The sequence below is a fragment of the Mesocricetus auratus genome, unplaced genomic scaffold, assembly GCF_017639785.1.
Source record: "Mesocricetus auratus isolate SY011 unplaced genomic scaffold, BCM_Maur_2.0 Super-Scaffold_100008, whole genome shotgun sequence".
Taxonomy (NCBI): domain Eukaryota; kingdom Metazoa; phylum Chordata; class Mammalia; order Rodentia; family Cricetidae; genus Mesocricetus; species Mesocricetus auratus.
In genome coordinates this window covers 21,406,137-21,424,017 of record NW_024429192.1, presented here as the reverse complement: position 1 = coordinate 21,424,017, position 17,881 = coordinate 21,406,137, and the positions used below count along the sequence as shown (strand labels likewise).

Genomic DNA, 17,881 nt, shown 5'->3' with positions numbered 1-17,881 from the left:
GGCTCTTCTTTTCCCCTAGCAGGGCAGTTTCCTATAGCACAGGGCAGCTAGGTTCACTCTCTTGTCGGATGTTCTATGAAACATTGTAACAATCCTCAGAACACAAAGCCAGGTAGGAAGAGACATCTATCTCTGAACAGATAGCAGCATTTATCTCAGGATGGATGTACAAGCATTTTTAAATTTTCAGATCTTCTTTTCTAAATGTGGAAACAGTGAAAACCTTCTGTTAGAAAAATATCTCCAATCTAGGAAATGCTGCCCAATCTCCCCTCCACATATGACTGTGTGGTTTATGTGGGTTAGAATGATAGCAGCTATTTGAATTTTTTCAAAGGTTCACTTCTATCTGTTCATATTTGCAGTCTGTTTGTATTATCACAGTACCTTTGAAAACTCCTTTTATTTACCTTTTATATCTCTTTCTTCTTATATTTTCTCAACAACAAGTATAAAAGAAAGTGAAACTCAAGAATGAGATTTTATGACACAAATCTGATGAAAGGAAGATTAAGGATTAGTCCCTGCAAGTTAAGTTTTGAGAATTCTGGAACTCTGTTCCCCTCTGCACACATGTCTTACAACGTGATTACTGAAATAATAATCACTTCCATATTGCAACAAAATTTTAAGTTTTAATTCCTCAGTAATTCCCAGCTGTTTTGGAAATGGTAACTAAAACACTGAAAACCATTTTTTTAAAATAAGTAACTCAAGGACAATTAACAAACCGATGGACAAAGACTTTGGTTCTTTTACTCAGCCTTCACTGTGCAGTACCCAATGGGCTATTTGCTAGATCAAGCATTCCCTATAACAAAGGTCACCTGTTTGGTAGGCATGTGATGTGTCAATCTCTTCCCAACACTGAGTATGATAAAAATAGGAGGGTCATGAGTTTGAAGACGTATTGAAACCTCGTCTTAAAACCAAAGAAGGAAAAGGGGGATGATTGGGTTCTGCTCTCTCTCGTGTGTGTGTGTGTGTGTGTGTGTGTGTGTGTGTGTGTGTGTGTGTACAATTAGGAATTGAGCCATGGCTTTGTGCATAAGTAACTGTTTGCTGCGGAGCTATGTGCCCTGTTCTTGTCCAGTGTGCCCTGTTCTTGTCCAGTGAATACCCTGATTAGTCAGGTGATACTTGTATTTCATAGTCTCAGAAAGTAGTAATAACTTAAAATAGCCAACCTTTATTGGGAACATACTATGTTCCAAATTGTACACTAAGGATGAATTTTATCTTCAGAATTTAGTCTAATCCTACACAATTAATGAGAAAAGTCATTGTGGCTTTACTTACTTTTATCTAAAGGCATTATAGTTTTAATATCCAGCATAACTTCGTTTAAGATCATATGGTTAACAAATTTGAATAATGTCATAATTTATTACTATAAATACAGTAGTTACAGCTGAGATATTAGGGGCTGTCCTGGTTTTTTAACTGTCGATCTGACACATTCTAGAAGTAATTGGGAAGAGAAACTCAGTTGAGGAATTCTTCAGATCCAATTAGCCTATGAGGGAGTGCATTGTTGTTCGGTTGATGTAGGATGGCCCAACCCACTGTTGGTAGCACCATTCTCCAGTCAGGAGATCCTGAACTGTACAAGAAATTAGCTCAGGATGTGCCTGTGGTCCAACCAGCAAGCAGCATCCTCTATGGTTCCTACCACTCTTCTTTGGTTGTAGGTAACGCCTGCCTCCAAGTTCTTGCTTTGGTTTCTCTCAGTATCACTGCCAAATAAACCCTGCCTTACTCAAGATTGCTTTTGGTCAGGATATGAAAGTAGAGGAGGTGCTGTCATTGGAATTGTCACTGTCCTTTCCATTCTCTTTGTAGGAAGTTTTCAACCTGCAGGAATATCCCACAAATATTTCCCACATTAAAATGACATTACATAAATAAAGAAAATCTGAATAATGTATCAATTTTAAATAATATAGTATCGGGATTTTAGTTCTGTTCAAGGAATATTACCTTTGTAAGAGATTACAGAGACAGAATTGGGTCTGAGATTCGTAGGGATATTTTGTACAATATTATATATCAAAACCTATTCTAAAATCAAATTTTTATCTCAAAACACTGCTTTATATACATAACCACAATATGTTTAAAACATCACATCCTGTTATTAAGGGACAATTGTTTAACTTTCAAAAGAGGAACATACCTACTCAGAAACTAAATAAATTGGTTTCAATAAAGCAACTTCTGTAAATGTCAGTAGCATTGACTTGATTCTTTCAAAAACCATGATATTCCAATGATTTTGTAAGATTATGAAATCAAATTAAAATAATCACAAAGAAAAAATTTACAAAAATTTTATTAAGAAAGTAGCTAATAAGGTGTGAACATGATTTAATAATCATGGATTTGGCAAGAAGAGCTGCAATATAAGTGGAGACTTGCATTCACAAGGATGAAACGGGAAAAATCCCTTAAAACATGACAATCTTATTTCATAAATCAAAAGCAAAATGGGTAGGAAATAAAGTCATGAGCACAAAATGTGTAAAGGTGTGAAATAATTAATGTCTTTTGAATATTAGAAAAGAAATTGTATCAAACATAGTACAGAATGAAAACATTTACCTTTGAAGAAAGAAAGTTTTCAAATAAGTGGAAAACAAACACATATTATTCTTGTAATAATTTAGGGTATTCTGGTTGATTTAAACATGATTACAGGCAGCAAATCTTTCCCTACTCACACATATTTTATTACTGTAGAAATGCATGGTGACTTGATAATGGATCAGCAAGATTATCCACCACACACCAATAATCATTAATACTTATCCTACTAATCAAACTTGTATTGAGTTTGTTAGGAAGTATGTGTGGGTTGCTCAAAATGATTCATTGGTAATTACACTTTAAAATGATATGCATCTTAAAATGTGCTCTGGATAGAAACTGAATTTACTACTTTTTCTGCCCAGTTTAATAGGAATTTCAAAAAATCGCTTTCTTTGGGAGAAAACTTGTTGAAATAATTAACTACTGAGATGAGAAATCCAGAGGGATTAGATAGAGACGCAGAGCTTCCAAGTTTCTAGGTCACTGAATGGAATCTGAAACTACCCCCATAGTTACTGAAGAGCTTTATCAGGAAAGCCTGTTAAATTACCTTTCTCAAATGGTCTCAATGGGAGACAGGTGTCCACTGTTACTGACCATCTGGGTTAAGCAACAAGACATAAAACAGAATAATTGACCCTAAAAGTGATCTCCAGAGATCTGGTTTAGGCAAAACATGAGGACACACAAAGTCCATGGAATTGAGTAGATATCCTTTTCACACTTGCTCTATACTCACAAGTCCCCTGCCACTTTTAAACATCTAAAAGATTTACTACGAAGATGATTCATAGTCAGTTATTACTTATAGTTTGAAACGGAAGGTTTAAGTTTTCTCTAGAGTAACTGAGATTTGTATGGAAAGGGAGTGACATAATCAAAGAGTGCACATATGAATAGCCATTTTTACCATGCTTTGAGATTATAAAAGCAAATGCAAATTTCATTTCAAAAGAGTTTCAAATTACACAGCTCCATAAGTTGATTTTCCCCTGCATTGGGAAATTTGATCTACTGCCAAAACACATCTACAAAAGCTTTGATAGATGGAGGTGGGTATAGAATGTGGGGATGGAGTAGGAAGGATAGTGGGCCAAGTGCAGAATGAATGGTGCAAATAAATCAAATACACTTCACTTGTTACTCTAATAAACCATTTTCACAACCAAGGAGTGAAAGGGAAACTTAATGCCTGCGTTTGGATGGTGCACATACAGATGAAATTCATGAGCAGGAGTAGGGAGTTGGATAGTGACTGCAGCCCTCATCATCACTCCACCAGTTCACCGAAGGAGAGGGAAGGAACAAAACCAAAGCTTAATTTCTCAGACCTATTTTGGCCCTCATCAGTTGAAGCTGTATGTCTGGTATTCAAATCATCTTTCTACATAGCATACTAATTTTAGCTGAGCGATTTCTTTGAAAATGTGCTTTAAAAAATTAAAGCTGCTATACAAAGACATGGGAGTGAGATGGGGAAAAAAGAGGCTGTGGCTGATGAAATGCAAATGAAGCTTGGCTCAGACAGCTGGCTGCTTTGGGATGACATGGGTGATAAATGGTTCTTAAAACATGAGCAGGCATCAGCCTCCTGATTCTGTGTCAGCCCAGCAAAAACAGCAGTATTACTAGATGCTTCCTTTAATTAATGCAACACTGCTGCATTAGTCCGGACACTGCCGATAAATGGGGAAGAACTGATATCAGAGGTAATATCAGAAATCTTTCAACCTTGAAGCTGGGCTCTGTTGGCCAAAAGCTGATGTATCCTAAGAGGCTTAATTGTATTTGTAATGTACCAGTGCACCATGACAAAAATGGGGAGATAGTGTAGTCAGGACCGGGAAAGGCTGTGATAAATGAGAAAGAATGCGTGATTACACAGCTTGTAGGAGTGTGAAAACAGACAAAGAACAAGCAAATGGATTGGGGAAGCAGCCACCACTGTAATCTGAATGGTAAGAACTAGACAAACTTTAAAATGAGGACAGCAATTACTTGACTCTTTGAGATGTGCCAGAGCTAGGGGATGCACACAACAGATAATATATGCTCTATAGCAGTGTATGTATTCTATTTTAGACCCAAATATATTAACTATTGGGACAAAGGCTAAAAAATACCTTTTAAGTACATGTTTGTGTATGTGCTCGTGCACACACGCACGTGCGCACGCGCACACACACACACAATGGGAAATATGAAAAATGTATTTAAACACACACAGGATGTATACAGACTATCACATGTATTATCTACATCTATCTATCTATATCACATATAGAGAGATTGTCTAATTATCTTTTAGAAGAATAATAAATTGCTTTAAAAATGCATGGTGATATACACATACCAGATATTTTATACAAAATAAATTCAGGCTTGGCTAACTTTCAAGAATTTCTCATTTTTCTTGTCTCTCCAATTTCTACAAACAAATCAACTTAAAAATTTTCAGATGGCATTCATTTTGTAAAATACCCTGTATCAAAATAAGGTTTTATTAAGGTAAGGTAGCTATTAAACAGTATTCTGAAGCCAGCAAATGACAGGACCAATGACCTCAAATCTCAAATGGTGAGTAAGTGAAAAGTCCCAGAATTCATGTTTCCTTTCCCATTTTAATGTATATTTACTACAAATACAACCCAAACTGCAATGTTACCTGCATCCTACCTTCTCTTGATACAGCCATACTTTCCTACTCCTTTCTAAGTCATAAGCCATACCCCTATTCACAGCATTTAAGGCAGTGCTTCTCAACCTTCCTAATGCTGCAACCCTTTCATACAGTTCCTCATGACCCCCATCCATAAAATTATCCTCTTTTCTGCTTCATAACAGCAATTCTTCAACTGTCATCAATCATAATGTAAATATGTGTTCTTTGATGGTTTTTGGAGACCCTTCCCCATTTCCCATGAAAGAGAAATGACTCTCTAAGGAGTTACTATCCACAGGTGGAGAACCACTGATTTTGAGCAAGGATTAGCAACCATTTTTCTAGATGGATCTGTTTATATTTGTAACATCTTAGTATTTCAATTCCATGCATGACTCATTGTAGAGCAAAAGAAGCAATTCACCATGTGTAATGAATAGATATGAGGGTGTTCTGTTACTTGCAGCAATAAAATAAACAGTTGGCTAGGTTTGGCCATCAACCGGTATTTACCCATTCTTAGTGGAGCATCCACACTTCTGTGGTTGAGTCCAGCTCATCATTATGCTTCCTTCATCAGTGCTTACAGAAGAGGGATGGACTAAGGAGTGTCGTGAGATACCCACCTTCATCAGTATATCAATGAGTCACTGTGTTGGAAGGGACTTCAGAGGGCATTCTTTCCTTTGACTTTGTTCTCATGTTCAGTAGACTAACCTAGAACAGAAAGTCTTGCTTTCAAATGGAGAAGACATCCTTAAACCACATTAATATAACCAATCTTGCCTCTGAGGATAAATACTGAACTTCTTTTGTCCCCATATAGTAGACATATCAACCTGATCTTTTTTTTTTCCAGTTTAAATTTAGATAAGAAATGAGGTTGCTTCACAAGTCAGTTCCAGGTCCCTCTCCCATTCCCTCCCCTCCTCCCATACCCTCCCCCCACCCCCCTCCCCCACCCCATTATCCCCTCATTCAACCTGATCTTAAGTTTCTCTCCTATGCATTCTGCTTAATTCCCTCATTTTCATGGTGCAGGGGAATGAGCTGCAGTTTTTTGTTTTTGTTTTGTTTTTGTTTGTTTTGTTTCTTGTTTTTACGAGACAGGAACTGCAGGATTGTGTTGATAATTGATTGCAGGTATACCAAAACACTTCACCCTATAGAAAGCATTCATTTATCTTTTGAGCAGACACATCTGCACACATTCCAGACACGGTTTGTATAGGCTGAACTAGGTTGAACTTGGATTTGCTCAGCTGCACTTTGCTGGCAGGCAGAAGTGCTGTTCTTTACCTCCTTGCTTGGGACAGCAGATCTGGGAAGGCTCTACTCCACATGTCTTTCATCTTCATCTGGAACCAGGACACCAGGTGAAATAAGACCTAACAGCAACAACAGAAGGAAAACAGCCCAGGTCTCACTGTGCAGACTCAGTTCTGGCCATGATTGTGTCACAACTTCGAGAATTCCATTGGTTAAAGCAAGTCCCATGTGAAAAGGAAGGCCACTATATTAACTACTTTTCTATTGTTGTGCTAAAACATCATGACTGGGGAAAACTAACAGAAGGAAGAGTTTATTTGGGGTTTGGATACTAGAGGAATGAGGGTCCATATGGCAGCAGGGGCAGAAGCTGAAGGTGAACATCTTCAAATATAAGAAAAAACCAAGAGCAGACTGAATAGGAAGGGCCTTAAGCTCTCCAAAACTACTGCAGTGACATACTTTCTGCAACAATACCTCTTTACCCTCCCTCAAACACCACCAATGATCTTATTGGGGAATTAGGTATTCAAATACATGAGCCCATGGGAGACATTCTCATTTGAGCCTCCCAAATCACAAAGTGATAACAGGAAGGCATTTGACAAGTCGTAAATATAAAGAACTATGGAGGCTCTAATCTAAATATGCAACAAAGATTGGGGTTTACACAAAGGCAGTTTTAAATATCAGCCTAACCCAGTATCAACTATAAAATATTGAGCTCTCTTTTTCAACTATAAAATTTTAGAGGCAATGGCCACTATGTAAGATTATTTGTGCAATCAGCGCAATGAAATGAGATAATATGAAATGCATAGTGTCCACCAGTAAATAAATATGTTTGCCTTATAGGAAGTTTGACTTTCTCTACTTTCAGTGATGCATAATCAACTGATACCCCCAAATATATTGTCACATGCTAATAAATTCTAATGCTATTCAGTGTCAATGTCACTCAGCTCATGTATGTCATCATATTGGCATTGTCTCATCTCATGTGGACACATGGAAAGAGAAGATGAGGACAATATAAAAAGACAATGAGAGAGAGAGAGACAGAGAGAGATGGACCACATTTATAGAATAGAATTTTCAGTACAGAAAATGCTATTATAATTTCTTTTTATGACTAGTTTGTAATTTATATGCTACTGTATTTAGTTTATGAACTAACAGTAATCATAAGTATGACCAGGAAAAAATAGTATGCATGGAATTAAGTACAATGTGCCATTTCAGGCATTACTTGGGCTCTGGGAACCAAACTATATGTGTTCTTTCATTAGTAAAATACACATTTTCAGAAACAAATCTTCTCTAATACAATGCAGACTGTCGATACGCAATTTTTAAAACTACAATATCAATATGCATATTTTGGTGAGCTTATCAATATTCATCAGGCTACCGTGAACTGGAATGCCATGTCCTATGTAACAGAACTTAATACCAATTTAATCTGTAGAAAGTTAAGGATAACTGATTTTATGCAGCATGTCAAGTTTAGGGATTGACAGTTTACATATTACTCCTTTGAGGAATAACAATTGAACTTGGACATCTATTCATGAATCTGTTAGCTTAAAAGGTGATTTTGTGGTCTTTAATGAAATAGTGATCAATTTTTGTTCAGCCAACTATTGATTCTTTCCCAACAACTTTTAATTGGTAGCCTTAAACTTCAATGGAAAAGTTCTTTCTTAGTGATCTGGAATCAAAATGTTTGAATTCGCATATAGATTTTTTGCGACTGTGAAGTGTTCAATGGGACTAGACACATGATGCATTATCCTTAATTCTTTGCCCTCTAATGGCCATGATTAATTAAATATGTAGAAAACTTTATTAACTAACCTTCCCTGAGCTTAAGCCTCAGACCTGTTGGTGTGATTTCGATCAACCACCTTGGTTTTGGAATTGAATGCATTATTCTTGACATGAAGTCATTGTGTATCTCTGGCTTACAGTTGTTTCCACACACGTCTGCTGCTGGGATGAGGCAAACACGTCTATTCTTTGAGATGCTTCTTGTCCAACTTTAAAACTTCTTTCAGGGACTTGAAGTTGTGTCCCTGTCCATGTTCCCCTACACCCTGCTTTAGATGACTCCTCAGGGAAGACAGATTGGGCAGGGTAGGTAATGATTCTTTGCTCTACAATGTCCATGACATGCACTAATGAAAATGTTCACCTTATTTTCCTCTTGATTATAACCAAGAGGCTTTGGTGCTACATAGACATAAATTTTTTGCTTCCTGATTGCAAAAGGGCAGAATGGCTGTGAGTTTAACTGCTGAAAGATGGGTTGAATAACTAAAGGGCATTACAAAGACATAATTCTGTTCCATATCTTTACAAATAGCTAAAATGTCACTTTTTAAAAGTGAAGGTAGACTTTATTTTCTGAGGTCACCTCATACATTCACATTTTCCCAAAGTAATTTTCTGCATTGAAAGAACAGTGGGATACTCATATACTGTCTTGACCTGAGCATGCAGGTGAAAGTTAAACAATGAACACCTTGATCAGGAATAATTTCACCAATGATAAAAATACAACTCTTCTCTTTGTGACAAACAAAATAGAGCAAGTATTTTCACTTGTCTACTGTTAAAAATGATGTAGTAACAGCAGAAAATATCAGAGAGACGGTTAGAGATTCAGACAAATGCCAGTCCTGTGAGTTAATTTTGAATGTCAGTCTTATGCAATTGGGAATCTCCATGGATATATACCTCTGAGTGTGTCTATGGCATATTGCTAGGACAGGAAACCCCAACCTGAATGTGAGCAGCACGGTCCCATGCACAGGTGTCATAGTTAATACAAAGGAGAAAACAAGCTGAGTGCCTATATTCATCACTTTGATCTTGTCAACAGATGGGCAGACAGATTCTTGGACATGCACACACAAGGAGAGGTGAGTGCTTTTCCTTCTCTCTCTATGTATATATGTGTGTGTGTATGTCACACACAATGCAACTGATTGGGCAGTACACTTAAGTTTTCCAATATATATTTAAACATCAGTTTCTTACAATGAAAGCTCTCCCAATTAATTTTTCCTATAGTGTTTTGGCCCTACTATATATAGATAATAAAAGGGCTGAGAAAGAAATCAGAGACCCTTTACAATTGCCAAAAACAACATAAAATACTTTGGAGTAAAGCTAACCAAACAAATGAAAGACCTGTATCACAAGAACTTTGAGTTTTTAACCAAATTAATTGGACACCAGAAAATGGAAATATCTCCCATGGTTATCTTGCCAAAAGCAATCTACAGATTTAATGCAATGCCTATCAAAATTCCGGCACAATTGTTCACAGACCTTGAAAGAACAATAATCAACTTTATATGGAAAAACAAAAGGCCCAGGATAGCCAAAAAACAACCCTATACAATAAAGGAACTTCAGGAGGTATTACCATACCTGACTTTAAGCTCTATTATAGAGCTATAGTCCTGAAAACAGCTTGGTATTGGCACAAAAGTAGACAGGTAGACCAATTGAATTGAAAACACTGATATTAACCCACACATGTTTGAGCACTTGATTTTTGACAAAGAAGCTAAAATTATACAATGGAAAAAAGAAAACATCTTCAACAAATGGTGCTCGAATAACTGAATGTTGGCATGTAGAAGATTGCAGACAGATCCATGTCTTTTGCCATGCACAAAACTTAAGTCTAAATGGATCAAAGACCTCAACATAAATCTAGACACAATGAACCTCTTAGAAGAGAAAGTGGGAGGTACCCTTGAACAAATTGGTACAGGAGACTGCTTCCTGAACATAACACCAGTAGCACAGACACTGAGATTAATAAACGGGACCTCCTGAAACTGAGAAGCTTCTGTAAGGCAAAGGACACAGTTATCAAGACAAAAAGGCAACACACAGATTGGGAAAAGATATTCACTAACCTAGCATTTGACAGAGGGATGATCTCCAAAACACCAAAGGATCCAACTAAAACGTAGGGTACAGAACCCGAGAGTTCTCAATAGAGGAGTCTAAAATGGCTGGTAGACACTTAAGAAAGTGCTCAACATCCTTAGCCATTAGGGGAAAAAACAACCAGCTCTGAAATACTATCTTACCCCTGTCAGAATGGCTAAAATCAAAAACACCAATGACAGTTTATGCTAGAGATGCTGTGGAGAAAGGGGGACACTCCTACACTGCTGGTAGGAATTCCAACTCATACAGCCACTTTGGAAATCAGTATGGAGATTCCTCAGGAAAACGGGAATCAGTCTACCACAAGATCAAACAATTCCACTCACTATTAGGCATACATACCCAAAAGTGAGGCATTCATACTATAAGGAATCTGTTCCACTATGTTCATAGCAGCATTATTTGTAATAACCAGAACCTGGAAACAACCTAGATGCTCCTCAACTGAAGAGTGAATAGAGAAAATGTGGTACGTTTACACAGTGGTGTAATACTCAGTGGCTAAAGACAATGGAATCTTGAAATTTGCAGGCAAATGGATTGCATTAGAAGAAACCATCCTGAGTGAAAAATCCCAGTCGCAAAAAGACAAACGTAGTATGTATTCACTCATATATAGATTTTAGACATGAATCAGGGCAGTTCCAGCCTACAATACCACTGCCAGAGGGTTTGGGAAACAGGGAGGACCCTAAGAGAGATATGTATGGTACTCCAGAGAATGGGAATGGGACAGGATATCCTAAGCAGATTGGGAGCATGGGGGGAGGGGAGAGGGAGCTGGGTAAAAGAGAGGGGGAGAAGAGGAGGGGAGAGGAGGACATGGGGAAGCAGGAAGGTTGAGTTGGGGGAAGAATAAAGGAGAGCAGGGTGAGAGATACCATAGTAGAGGGGGGTCACTATAGGTTTGAGGGGAGATCTGACACTAGTGAGATTTCCAGAGGTCTACAAGGATGACACCAACTGGCAAAGTATGTAATAGAGGAGACACTACCTTAAATTCCCATCCCTGATAATGAGTTTTACAATTACTTTATATGCCATCCTAGAGCCTTCAACCAGTAGCTGATGGAAGCAGAAGCAGACATGCACAGGTAAACACCAATCTGAACTCCTGGAACTTAGTTGCAGACAGGAAGGAGTGATGAGCAAAAGGGTCAAGACTATGCAGGTGAAACCCACAGAGACAGCTGACCTGATCAAGGGGGAGCTCTTGGACCTCAGACTGAGGCTGAGAGGTCAGCATGGGACTGATCCAGATCCCTTAAATTTGGGTGTCAGTGAGGAGGCCTCAACAATCTATGGGGCCTTAGATAGTAGATCAGTGTTTATCCCTGGCATACAAATGGAATTTGGGAGCCCATTCCACATGGAGGGATGCTCTCTCAGCCTGGACACATGTGGTGATAGCCTAGGTCCTGCCCAGGATGAAATGACAAACTCTGGAGATCCCCCATGGAGGGCCTCAGCCTCCTTGGGGAGTGAAGTAGGGACTGGGTGGGAGACTGGGGGAGCTGGGGGAAAGAAGGAGAGGGAGCTGGGTTTGACATGTGAAGCAAGCTTGTTTCTAATTTAAATAAAAAAAGATAAATTTTTTTAAAAAAGAATGAGCCTCAACTGAATCACAGGTTAGATGATAGTTGTATGCTCTGTCATTATCTCTGCCAAAATTTTATAAAAAGGAGAAAATCTACTAAAATATCGATGAGTGCTTGGTTATTATATCTGTTATTAAATGGGATATAGCAAATCATTCAAAACTTACAACCTAACCAAGAAGCATTTACTCTATGAAACAATGCATGAGAATCAGAACCCATAGTGTTTTACCTGGCAGTTTATCCTCAGAGCAGACAAAAAGGCCACAAAATTTGGAAAAGAAGTCTGTAGAGAACTTAAATGTGACAGCAGGATCAATTTCTGAGTGCTCTTATAGAATAGTTATTTCTTAGAATCTGTGCATAGTATGACTAACTCCTCAATACTAAGGTCTCTGTGTTAAGTTTCTTATGACAGAACAGCTGGCTATCTTCAGAGTAAATGATATGAGGTAATCAGAGAAGAAGGGAAAGAGGGAGGAAGATAGAAAAGGAAAGCTCCCACCACCAAAATGAAAGCCGTGCTGTCACTTTCGATCTGTCTCAGAAGTGATGCACCATCTTTTTTAAGCTATGCTTCCTGTCACAGAGACTACCTCAGTTTAAACATAGGTAGGACCATAAAATAATCTGAATTTCAGGACACTTCATTAATGGCAACTAAATTAAAACCTGGTGACTACTGTTCTCTCTCTTCCCAGAAATAAAATCTGCCCTGCATGTGAATGTCTCCCACACACAACCAAATACCTCCAAGGCTCATTCCTATCCAATTGCAGTGTGCTAATCATATTCTCACATCTGGTTGGATGGAAGTATGTGTAGGGTTACCACACAGAAAATCTCTTACGTTCTGAGCTTCTTATTCTGAAAAGTTTTAAGCAAAAGCAGTAAGTGCTGTTTGCCAAGACAATTTCACTTAAATACACAAAACTAACATGGGATGATGAGGCAGGTTTAGGCTATCTATCCGAGTAGAAATTCCTATAAAAGTGTGGAAATGAGAGGTGCATGCGAGACTGAACTATATTCAGGTTCATGTTAAGACTTTCATTATTAGGACAGAGTGCAGTTTCTGGCTTCAAATGTCATATCCTGGTCTGAGCATTTCTCTCTGGGATCATGGATCTATCCTGAGTCATCTTTTCTTTTTCTGAGCAGTCCAAGATCAAAGGAGATACTCTGTCTTGTGAGTCCATTTTCTGGTTCATAAGTGGCACTTTCTTCATATGATCCAGCTAATAATTCACAAGGATCTCTTTTGGAAAGGTCCTGATCCTTTTCATGAATACTTATCATCATGGCTTAATAATTCCAATTAGGTAATATCTAATTCCTAATGCCATTACCTTGAGGTGAGTCATCATATGGATTGTATATTATAGTGCATGCATTGGGAGAGGAAGGTGAAATTATTTAGACCATCACCCTCAGGAAAGAGTCAACGCTGTATGTCCTCTTTAGGCTGTCTGTATTAGGATTTGTTTTGCTTCAATGAGATCAGGTTTGTGTTCTGTTGTACTGACCAGTGACCCCAACAATATACATAATGTGTGAAGGCAATGTGATTTATTAAAAATATACCAGGTTAAATGTAAATCTAATATTTAAGTACCTGCACTGAAACAGCTGAAATATTTGACTAGTTTATCTACCATGCTCAGAAAACCTGGACATATTAAATTACTTGTCAGATCATACATGTTTATGATCTTATTTAAGAAGTTGAGATATATTTTGACACAATGAGTAAAAAATGTCTCCCATACACCTATCTGTCCATATAAACAGATTTCCCCTTTATCCAGGCTCAATCTAATTTTAGAGATGCTAGAAGGGCAATTTTAAGTTAATGTCCAAATTACAGGAAATATATATATATGTATATATATGTATATATATAATAGATTAAGGAAAGTGAAGAGAAACAAGATTTTAAGAAAGTCGGGAAGGAAGCCCAAAAATAATTTTCATGAGAAAAATAAGATTTTGCACTATCTGCCACACATCAGAGAGTAGCAGGTTCATCAACAGGGGTATGTTGTGCAAATAAAACAATGTACATCTAACATCAGTTCTAAACACTGAGGAGGAAAAAAACTGGATGAATAAAGTCAAAGAACTCTTTCAGTTTCAAATCATAGGAACACTACTTCTAGAGTGCCAAAAAGGTACCAGAGAAATGTTTTCTCTTTGCAAGTGACTACTATCCTCATTGAAATTGAGAAGTAAAGAATCTAGTATTCTGTGTCCTATATTAGGCAAAGAAAGACACCAGTTTCTATGGAAAAATTATTTCGCTAGTCCAATCTTTGAAATATAAGTATGAAGGATTATATGAAAGTATAAAATCGTGCCTGGTACTGGAAACCTAGTCAGCTACCTAGGGTTAGTGAATTCATGGGTCTTGGAGGAAAATCTATAACCACCACTAAACAAGCACAATCCCAAACTGCATTCTAAATATTGATCCTTCTACTCATGTGTAAGTGCAGTTCTCATCCCACATCAAGAAACAGAAAGCTTTCTGTAGGACTGAGTCCCATAGACCTGTGGAAAGCGACTCCCATGAAATCTCATCAGCATGACTGCCTAAACAGAACAAATGTGGCATCAATAGACATGCTAACAAGGATAAGGAGAATGAGGAAAAATTCATGAGATATAATCCCAAGATAAAGAACTACAGGAAAGCAAGGAATACGGATAGCAGGTGAAATAATGTTCTCCAGGGAAGAGCGCACTAATTAGTTATCCAATACTAAATGATAAAATACATATACAAGTAACATTATATATTATATGGATTAAGCAGGTTGTATTTTTGTACTCAGGAGTGTGTGTGTGTGTGTGTGTGTGTGTGTGTGCATGTGTATGTTTAACAATAAAAGAAAAAAAGCCATGAATTTTCAAGATAGCAGTTGGGGGTATGTGGGAGGGTTTGTAGAGGGGAAAGGGGTGAAAATGAAGCAATCATGTTAAATTTCAGAAAATATCTTTAAAAATTAGGTAAAGCCTCTGTGTGGATATTGTGTTGGGTGATTTCATTAAGTAGCTCAGATCAAATGAAAAGTCCAACTCAGTGTTGTCCTTCCGTTTGCAGTAGGACCTTCTATGATTGAGTACAAGGATGCACCTGCGGTTCCATGTCAGGAACACTTCTTCTTAGTCAGGACCTAGGATCATTTATTTGTCAGGTTCTGCTTGCTTAAGTCAGTGTACATATATAGGATGTAATGCAGATATGTAGCTAACTCTAATGTCATAGATTTCCTAAGGAAAAGGGGAGAAGGGTCAGATAGTAAATATTTAGGCTGTTTGTACACATGGTCTCTGTTGTAATGATGACTCTGACATTTTGTCAGAAAAGTAGTAGAAATTAAACTAGCCTTGGGTGTTTTCCAATGGAAATGTGTTACATCAACTGTCCTGGGGCAGTGTTGTTACCCATAAGTTACCAATCCCTGATTTAAAAATGAAAAGGTACTTTGTTGGGAATGACTATATCATCTTAACAAGTCTCCTTTTGATATTTTATGATTAATTACTTTACATGTAAAAAAATCTATGTAGATAGATAAACAGTAAGACAGAAATTGCCCATGTCTCACTTTTCACAATAATTATCATTTGTACATTTTTACCTCATATCTTATAGTTCTATGTTAAAAAACATGAAAGCACATTGAATAAAGATATATTATATGCACTGCCCCTAAAATTGTGAATTTAACATATGCTTTACTTTAAAATAATTTAAGTGCATATCTACAGGAATATAATCACATCTCACACACACACAATACAGTGTATACATGAGATAACCTTATTGACTCACATTTTGGATGCGACCTGATAAGCTCTTGGGAAGAGATTAGAACTTCAGGGCTCTAAATTAATCAATGGATCAATCCCTTGATGGGTTTATACTTTTAGAACATTATTGGGAAGTGGTGAAACATGTGCTCGAGGCCTACCAGCAGAAAGTGGTTCACTAAAGATGTGTCCCTGGGAGCCATCTTGTTCCTTACCCTTCCCTACCGCTCATGGTTCTGATTCTGCCATCATGCTGGGAAAATACATTCTGACATTCTCCTGGCTCCACAATGGTCTGCCTTACCTCAGACCTTAGTGGATCTAAGATCTATATACTGAAATCTATGAAACTATGACCAAAATAAATGTCACTGTCACCTTGAGTAGGATATAGTAGTTATTTTTTCACAATAATTAAAAACCTAATGTAATACATATATAGTGGTTTTACTTGACGTATGAACTTAATCATCTTCATTTATTTTGGTATTAGTTATACTAAGTATACTTCCAGCAATAGCTTATAAATACACTTGTTACTTCACATTTCAAGTAAATATTTAACATTATCAGAGTTTTAATCTTTACCATTTCAATGACTAAATTCATTTTTAATCTTTATCCATTTGGTATGATTTTTTCTTTATTCAATTCTATTTAATTGAGTTAATTGATATTTTCTGGTTACATATGTGTTTAAACTAGGTATGCTAAAGTTATATTAGCTATGGTAGGCAGGCACAATATAGTCCTGCCTCAAATATATCCATAACTTACATTAGAGAAACAATGTGCCTGTTACCTTACATGAAAGAAGAAAATTGCATGTGTCACAAGTATCGAACACCTGATTCCCTTAGTTTCCAATCCAGTTACAGGGACTGTAACAAAAAATAAAAACTGCCCCAAAAATCAAAGCTATCCAATCAAGACCTTGAAGGAGGCTGAAGGGGAATGCATGTCACCAGAGGACTGTGGATCTTTGAATGTGACACTCTGTTTATAGTTACAAGAAAAGAAACCTTAGTCTTACCACCTCTAAGACCCAAACTCAGCTTAAACCAAAAGGAGCAGGCAACACTCCCTGCAGGTCCTGTAGCAATGTACTTGGCAGGATGCTGGTAGCATGAGTGCTTGGAAGGTATTTATGGCTTATCAGTTCAAATCGCTTGCCATTCTTCTGTAAGCATGTTGAATTCTGCTCAGCAATTCATGGAGGTTTTCACAAATTTTGCTGAATGATTCCTTTATTTAAAATCTTCCCTGTATGAGTTACAAAAATCTGTACCCCTATCTGTCTATATTTAATGCCCAGAAATTTACTAAAATGTGTTATTTATAATTCATGCTTTAGTCATCTTAAGAAAATGTTTTGTTGGAAAAAAAAAAAGAAAATGTTTTGTTGGTATCCAATGTAGAGGACCATGGAAAGCTTTTTAAAATTTCTGAAAAGACAAACATGGAGCCAGACAGGGCTTGTTACTCCCACAGTCTCTCCGGGGGCAGTAGCATGCAGATGTCTGGCCCTTCTCTGCAGGCTTGAGTCAGCCAATGCCATGTGCTAACCTAAACTGCTGACATGGTAGTTGAAGATCTGTCTTAGTTGGTCAGAATGCTGCAAGCACAGTAAGGTATTCCATATCCTGAAACAGATACAGTAAAAAAAATGTGAATAGACAGTAATAGAAAAAATGAATAATTTAAAAATAATATTCTTTAAAGAAAGAATAAAGTAATATAAAAAAAGAATAAGCCATGAAAAAGACAAAAAATACACAGGGGGTCTGGATCATGTATGGTCCTTTGTTGACTTTGAATTTTAAATGCTAATGTACAAAAATAATAGCTCCTGAGAGATGTTGGATTGTGAAAACTGTTAAATTAAACCAAGCTATATATTTTAAGAATGTCTTTAAAATCAAAGTCAAAAGACATGTTGAATTTGAGGAGAGGCTATGCCCTTGTTTACACAGGA

At 37.2% G+C, this 17,881-nt stretch overlaps 1 long non-coding RNA gene across 2 annotated transcripts in view; it reads right to left on the bottom strand.

Annotated features, from left to right (window-relative positions):
• Positions 1-17,881, bottom strand: part of LOC121141764 — a 44,866-nt gene that overhangs the window by 18,982 nt on the left and 8,003 nt on the right. For both annotated transcript variants that reach the window (XR_005878704.1, XR_005878703.1), the window contains exons 2-4: positions 17,473-17,549; positions 6,551-6,639; positions 5,878-5,968 (exon numbers count right to left, since the gene is read on the bottom strand). This is a non-coding gene — a long non-coding RNA (uncharacterized LOC121141764). The remainder of the gene's footprint in view (positions 1-5,877; positions 5,969-6,550; positions 6,640-17,472; positions 17,550-17,881) is intronic.